Consider the following 7,500-nt stretch of genomic DNA (forward strand, 5'->3'; position numbering starts at 1 on the left):
GACGAGGAAGGGGTGGGAGGGACTAGGCTCCTCCTTTATGCCTTCTGTCCAGCCTGACCTGCAAGCGACCACGTGTAACAGCAACCCCGAAGACCCTTTCGACCCTGGGCCCCGACGCGGGGGGACGGCGAAGTCGAGGGGGTCGGGAGAGGAGGCACGCCGGACAGCGTTACCCGTTAATGATCCTTTCGCAGGTTCACCTACGAAAACCTTGTTACGACTTTTACTTCCTCTAGATAGTCAAGTTTGATCGACTTCTCGGCGCTCCGCCAAGGCCCGCGAGGAGCCCCGGCGGGGCCGATCCGAGGACCTCACTAAACCATCCGATCGGTAGTAGCGACGGGCGGTGTGTACAAAGGGCAGGGACTTAATCAACGCGAGCTTATGACCCGCGCTTACTGGGAATTCCTCGTTCATGGGGAATAATTGCAATCCCCAGTCCCCATCACGAATGGGGTTCAGCGGATTACCCGCACCTCTCGGTGTAGGGTAGGCACACGCTGATCCAACCATTGTGGCGCGCGTGCAGCCCCGGACATCTAAGGGCATCACAGACCTGTTATTGCTCCATCTCGCGTGGCTGAACGCCACTTGTCCCTCTAAGAAGTTTGACGCCGACCGCGGAGGGCCGCGTAACTATTTAGCATGCCGGAGTCTCGTTCGTTATCGGAATTAACCAGACAAATCGCTCCACCAACTAAGAACGGCCATGCACCACCACCCACAGAATCGAGAAAGAGCTATCAATCTGTCAATCCTTTCCGTGTCCGGGCCGGGTGAGGTTTCCCGTGTTGAGTCAAATTAAGCCGCAGGCTCCACTCCTGGTGGTGCCCTTCCGTCAATTCCTTTAAGTTTCAGCTTTGCAACCATACTCCCCCCGGAACCCACAGACTCGTGGTTTCCCTCACGCTGCCCGGCGGGTCATGGGAATAACGCCGCCGGATCGCGGGTCGGCATAGTTTACGGTCGGAACTACGACGGTATCTGATCGTCTTCGAACCTCCGACTTTCGTTCTTGATTAATGAAAACATTCTTGGCAAATGCTTTCGCTTTCGTCCGTCTTGCGCCGGTCCAAGAATTTCACCTCTAGCGGCGCAATACGAATGCCCCCGGCCGTCCCTCTTAATCATGGCCCTGGTTCAGGAAACCCACAAAATAGAACCGGAGTCCTATTCCATTATTCCTAGCTCAGGTATTCAGGCGAGAAGCGGGCCCGCTTTGAACACTCTAATTTTTTCAAAGTAAACGCTCCGAGCCCCGTCCGGACACCCAGCCAAGGGCATCCGGGGGGCACCGGGAGACAGGGTCTGAGACAGGCGGTGGCACGCCTCGCGGCGGACCGCCAGCCCACTCCCGACATCCAACTACGAGCTTTTTAACTGCAGCAACTTTAATATACGCTATTGGAGCTGGAATTACCGCGGCTGCTGGCACCAGACTTGCCCTCCAATGGGTCCTCACCCATGGGTTTAGGATACGCTCATTCCGATTACAGGGCCTCGAAAGAGACCTGTATCGTTATTTTTCGTCACTACCTCCCCGTGTCGGGAATGGGTAATTTGCGCGCCTGCTGCCTTCCTTGGATGTGGTAGCCGTTTCTCAGGCTCCCTCTCCGGAATCGAACCCTGATTCCCCGTTACCCGTGGTCACCATGGTAGCCGACTATGGTACCATCGAAAGTTGATAGGGCAGACATTCGAATGAGACGTCGCCGCCGCGGAGGGCGCGCGATCGGCCCGAGGTTATCTAGAGTCACCAAAGCGGCCGGGGGGCCCGAGCCCCCCGGATGGGTTTTGGGTCTGATAAATGCACGCATCCCCCGAAGGGTCAGCGCTCGTTTGCATGTATTAGCTCTAGAATTACCACAGTTATCCGAGTAACGTGTGGAGCGATCAAAGGAACCATAACTGATTTAATGAGCCATTCGCAGTTTCACTGTACCGGCCGTGTGCACTTAGACCTGCATGGCTTAATCTTTGAGACAAGCATATGTTACTGGCAGGATCAACCAGGTAGTTTGCACCGTGGTCTGGGATGAACCACGAGTGACATCCGCCTCCCCTTCCGGGGGCTAGGAAGCAGCGGGTTGTAAGTGCGTGCGCCGTCAGGTCCAGACGCCATACAGGGCTACCCAGGACAGCTTCCGCGGCCAGTGTAAACGTGCTCGCGCACCGCCCTCTGGCCTTCGGACGCCGACCTCTCACCTTGATGCAAAGCTGTCCCATCCGGTCATGCCCGCACCGTACCCCGTCCACCTCCTCCGGAGGTGCGGACGGCCGACTCCAGGTGCTTTCGGCGTTCCCTCTCTTCACGCCGTTTTGATTTTCGTGGGCCGCTGGTGGGGGGACAAGGGAAAGACCTCGTCGAATTCCCTCCCCCCTAGCCTCGCTCAACCTACGTTTCGTGATGTAACCAAGAAGAGTGATTCGTGGGCCCAGGTAGGTTTGAAGAGGAGGCCAACAAAGCAGGGCACTCCCTTCCTCCCAAACCACAGACACCAGTATAGGACAACTGAGTAGACAGACTGGCCGTCTGAGTCTCCCCCAGAGAGTTCTGGGATGGGTTACAAATAACCCCCACCCCCCATCAGAGGCTTGACCCGCTAGAACCAGGGAGGATCTGTCAAAACCGCTCTCCACATCAGAAGTTCTGGATCAGCCGGGGCTGGTCGGCAGACGTCCACCTAAGGCCGTGGCCTAACCCCGTGTGGGGGGATAGCGCTCGCACCCGTACACGTGGACACCCGCTCGTCAAATGGCTGGCTCCTCACTTACCGTAGGGGGAATGGTTTGCCTACCCCTGGCGGGTCTGGTACTCCACTCTACCAAACAAGGAAGCAACACACCAATAGACCCCTGCAACACCGGGCAGCTTTGGGCAGTGTCACTACACTCCTCCTTGTTCTTCACGTTCCTTCCGTGGTGATTTTTTTTTTTTTTTCGTGGCCATTGCCGTGCATGGCTTCCCCATCGCTTTGCATGCTCTCCATTGCCTCGTGCTGCTTCACCATTGGTCTCACCTGGAGACCGAAGCCGCTCTCCCAGTAACCCGATGGTACCTGGCCAGAAAACCCCGTGCCCGATTTCATCTAGGACAAGGGCCAAACCACAGACCGTGCCCGTCCAGGGTCAACCCCTGGTCGGACAGGCCTGGTGGGTCGATACCATGGATGTGGCAGGCCGACGAGAATCCACTGGTACATTTACAAACACGCCCACCCTGGTGGCATGGCTGTACGACCCATCGTCGAAGCACGCTGCGGCGGACTGAGCCATTGGATCCAGTTGCCTGGGCGTACACTCAGCCCAACAGACGCACTCGGGTCGGGGAGAGCAAAGCAGACTGTGTGCCTGGATGTGCCCACTTCCATAGGGGAATCGGCATGATGGTTCACTTAACCCGAGGAGGGCTCCCCTCGCGGGATAAGCACCCCCCTCGGGGGATGGGGGGGGGGGGGGGCATCCAGAGCACACCACTTTCCGGTAGGGGACAGGCGTTTGATCATGTGTCCGAGGGAGAGCTCCCCTTGCCGGCCGAACACCCCTCGGACTCCCCTTGGGCTTCCAGAGAACGCCACTGGATGAATTTAGTGCTTGGACCCCATTGATTCTCTTTGCTCTCCCATATACCCGACGGGACCTATTTGCAAAACCCCGTGCCAACCAGACCTCCAGGAAGGGGGCTGGCGGCTAACCATGCCCAGCAGGGTGCACCCTGGTCGGACACTTTGGGAGGGTCGAGAGCCTGGAAGTGCCACCCGGGGGAGTAATTCTGATTTCCGTTTTAATGCACTCAGGGACAGCCCGAGGACCTCTGTAGTGCACCTGAGGCGGACTGAGCCGTCGGGTCCAGGGGTCTGGAGTTCGGAACCTCCAGGGTTCACCTGGCTGTTCTCTTAGCCCGGCAGGGTGCACCCTGGTCGGACACTTTGGGAGGGTCGAGAGCCTGGATGTGCCACCCCGACGAGTAATGAGTTTTCCCTTCGTATCTCTTCCGGACCAGGTCCGATTCGCACGAAACTCGCTGGGCATGGCCAGGAGCGCCCCCTGCTGCCCACGCCACCGTCCCCGCGCTTCTACTCCCGAGGGCCGAGGAGACAGCGAAGCGTGGGTCGGGTCGCCTGCTTCCAGGGTCTCCCTGGTACTCTCCAGTCTCCCGAGTCCATCGGGTCCGACCTCGTATTTTTAGCCCAGACGGGGAATGAGAAAGGGGCCCCCGACCGCCCGAGGGCGGGCGCTCGCTTCTCAGCCTAGGAACGTCCGATTCCCACGAAACTTTTACGCCAGACGTTCCTGGCAGCGAGCGCGTTCAAAGGTGACCCGCGCTGCTTCTCTCCTCCCAAGGGCCGAAGAGATATTCGTCTTCAAACCCGACCGGCCCTGTGTTTGCCGCCCCGGCGGTTTTAAAAAATCATAGCGTAAAAACGGTGGGTGCGCTTCGCCTGCCGCTTGGACAGCGTTAAACGGCAGCCCCGGCTCTTTCCAAAGGGCCCTCAACCGACTTTCTGCTCCCAAGGAGCCCAGAGATATGAAACCGATAAATCAAAACCCCGTGCCAACCAGACCTCCAGGAAGGGGGCTGGCGGCTAACCATGCCCGGCAGGGTGCACCCTGGTCGGACGCTTTGGGAGGGTCGAGAGCCTGGATGTGCCACCCCGACGAGTAATGAGTTTTCCCTTCGTATCTCTTCCGGACCAGGTCCGATTCGCACGAAACTCGCTGGGCATGGCCAGGAGCGCCCCCTGCTGCCCACGCCACCGTCCCCGCGCTTCTACTCCCGAGGGCCGAGGAGACAGCGAAGCGTGGGTCGGGTCGCCTGCTTCCAGGGTCTCCCTGGTACTCTCCAGTCTCCCGAGTCCATCGGGTCCGACCTCGTATTTTTAGCCCAGACGGGGAATGAGAAAGGGGCCCCCGACCGCCCGAGGGCGGGCGCTCGCTTCTCAGCCTAGGAACGTCCGATTCCCACGAAACTTTTACGCCAGACGTTCCTGGCAGCGAGCGCGTTCAAAGGTGACCCGCGCTGCTTCTCTCCTCCCAAGGGCCGAAGAGATATTCGTCTTCAAACCCGACCGGCCCTGTGTTTGCCGCCCCGGCGGTTTTAAAAAATCATAGCGTAAAAACGGTGGGTGCGCTTCGCCTGCCGCTTGGACAGCGTTAAACGGCAGCCCCGGCTCTTTCCAAAGGGCCCTCAACCGACTTTCTGCTCCCAAGGAGCCCAGAGATATGAAACCGAAAAATCAAAACCCCGTGCCAACCAGACCTCCAGGAAGGGGGCTGGCGGCTAACCATGCCCGGCAGGGTGCACCCTGGTCGGACGCTTTGGGAGGGTCGAGAGCCTGGATGTGCCACCCCGACGAGTAATGAGTTTTCCCTTCGTATCTCTTCCGGACCAGGTCCGATTCGCACGAAACTCGCTGGGCATGGCCAGGAGCGCCCCCTGCTGCCCACGCCACCGTCCCCGCGCTTCTACTCCCGAGGGCCGAGGAGACAGCGAAGCGTGGGTCGGGTCGCCTGCTTCCAGGGTCTCCCTGGTACTCTCCAGTCTCCCGAGTCCATCGGGTCCGACCTCGTATTTTTAGCCCAGACGGGGAATGAGAAAGGGGCCCCCGACCGCCCGAGGGCGGGCGCTCGCTTCTCAGCCTAGGAACGTCCGATTCCCACGAAACTTTTACGCCAGACGTTCCTGGCAGCGAGCGCGTTCAAAGGTGACCCGCGCTGCTTCTCTCCTCCCAAGGGCCGAAGAGATATTCGTCTTCAAACCCGACCGGCCCTGTGTTTGCCGCCCCGGCGGTTTTAAAAAATCATAGCGTAAAAACGGTGGGTGCGCTTCGCCTGCCGCTTGGACAGCGTTAAACGGCAGCCCCGGCTCTTTCCAAAGGGCCCTCAACCGACTTTCTGCTCCCAAGGAGCCCAGAGATATGAAACCGATAAATCAAAACCCCGTGCCAACCAGACCTCCAGGAAGGGGGCTGGCGGCTAACCATGCCCGGCAGGGTGCACCCTGGTCGGACGCTTTGGGAGGGTCGAGAGCCTGGATGTGCCACCCCGACGAGTAATGAGTTTTCCCTTCGTATCTCTTCCGGACCAGGTCCGATTCGCACGAAACTCGCTGGGCATGGCCAGGAGCGCCCCCTGCTGCCCAGGCCTGGCTCTGGGCCTGGGCACACTTCATTCACTTTGTACCTTTAAATCATACTACTACTACTACTACTACCACCAGAATTCCAGGGCCAAGAGGTCACACAGTCATACACAGCAAAGTAGCTCTGGGCCTGGGCACACTTCAAGAAGTTTGTCCCTTTATATAAGCCTAGAAATAGACTTCCAGGCCCAAGAGTTCAAACACATTCATGCCCAGCAAAGTAGCTCTGGGCCTGGGCACACTTCAATCACTTTGTGCCTTTAAATCATACTACTACTACCAGACTTCCAGGCCCAAGAGGTCAAACACAGTCATGCCCAGCAAAGTAGCTCTGGGCCTGGGCACACTTCATTCACTTTGTGCCTTTAAATCATACTACTACTACCACCAGAATTCCAGGGCCAAGAGGTCACACAGTCATACACAGCAAAGTAGCTCTGGGCCTGGGCACACTTCAAGAAGTTTGACCCTTTATATAAGCCTAGAAATAGACTTCCAGAGCCAAGAGGTCAAACACAGTCATGCACAGCAAAGTAGCTCTGGGCCTGGGCACACTTCAAGCACTTTGTGCCTTTAAATCATACTACTACTACTACTACTACTACTACTACTACTACTACCAGACTTCCAGGCCCAAGAGTTCAAACACATTCATGCCCAGCAAAGTAGCTCTGGGCCTGGGCACACTTCATTCACTTTGTGCCTTTAAATCATACTACTACTACCACCAGACTTCCAGGGCCAAGAGGTCAACCACAGTCATGCACAGCAAAGTAGCTCTGGGCCTGGGCACACTTCAAGATGTTTGACCCTTTATATAAGCCTAGAAATAGACTTCCAGGCCCAAGAGTTCAAACACATTCATGCCCAGCAAAGTAGCTCTGGGCCTGGGCACACTTCAATCACTTTGTGCCTTTAAATCATACTACTACTACCACCAGACTTCCAGGCCCAAGAGGTCAAACACAGTCATGCCCAGCAAAGTAGCTCTGGGCCTGGGCACACTTCAATCACTTTGTGCCTTTAAATCATACTACTACTACCAGACTTCCAGGCCCAAGAGTTCAAACACATTCATGCCCAGCAAAGTAGCTCTGGGCCTGGGCACACTTCAATCACTTTGTGCCTTTAAATCATACTACTACTACTACCACCAGACTTCCAGACCCAAGAGGTCAAACACAGTCATGCCCAGCAAAGTAGCTCTGGGCCTGGGCACACTTCAAGAAGTTTGACCCTTTATATAAGCCTAGAAATAGACTTCCAGGCCCAAGAGGTCAAACACAGTCATGCCCAGCAAAGTAGCTCTGGGCCTGGGCACACTTCATTCACTTTGTACCTTTAAATCATACTACTAC

The 7,500-nt window shown here is 57.1% G+C and overlaps 1 non-coding gene across 1 annotated transcript; it reads right to left on the reverse strand.

The window, feature by feature from the left end:
- Positions 1-177: 177 nt before the first annotated feature.
- Positions 178-2,016, reverse strand: LOC145656881 (18S ribosomal RNA). The gene has a single exon (XR_014122471.1). It is a non-coding gene; the product is annotated as an 18S ribosomal RNA (ribosomal RNA).
- Between the last annotated feature and the right edge of the window lie 5,484 nt (positions 2,017-7,500).

Source organism: Electrophorus electricus, unplaced genomic scaffold (assembly GCF_041902795.1).
Source record: "Electrophorus electricus isolate QZ-2024a unplaced genomic scaffold, ASM4190279v1 Scaffold95, whole genome shotgun sequence".
NCBI classification, from domain to species: domain Eukaryota; kingdom Metazoa; phylum Chordata; class Actinopteri; order Gymnotiformes; family Gymnotidae; genus Electrophorus; species Electrophorus electricus.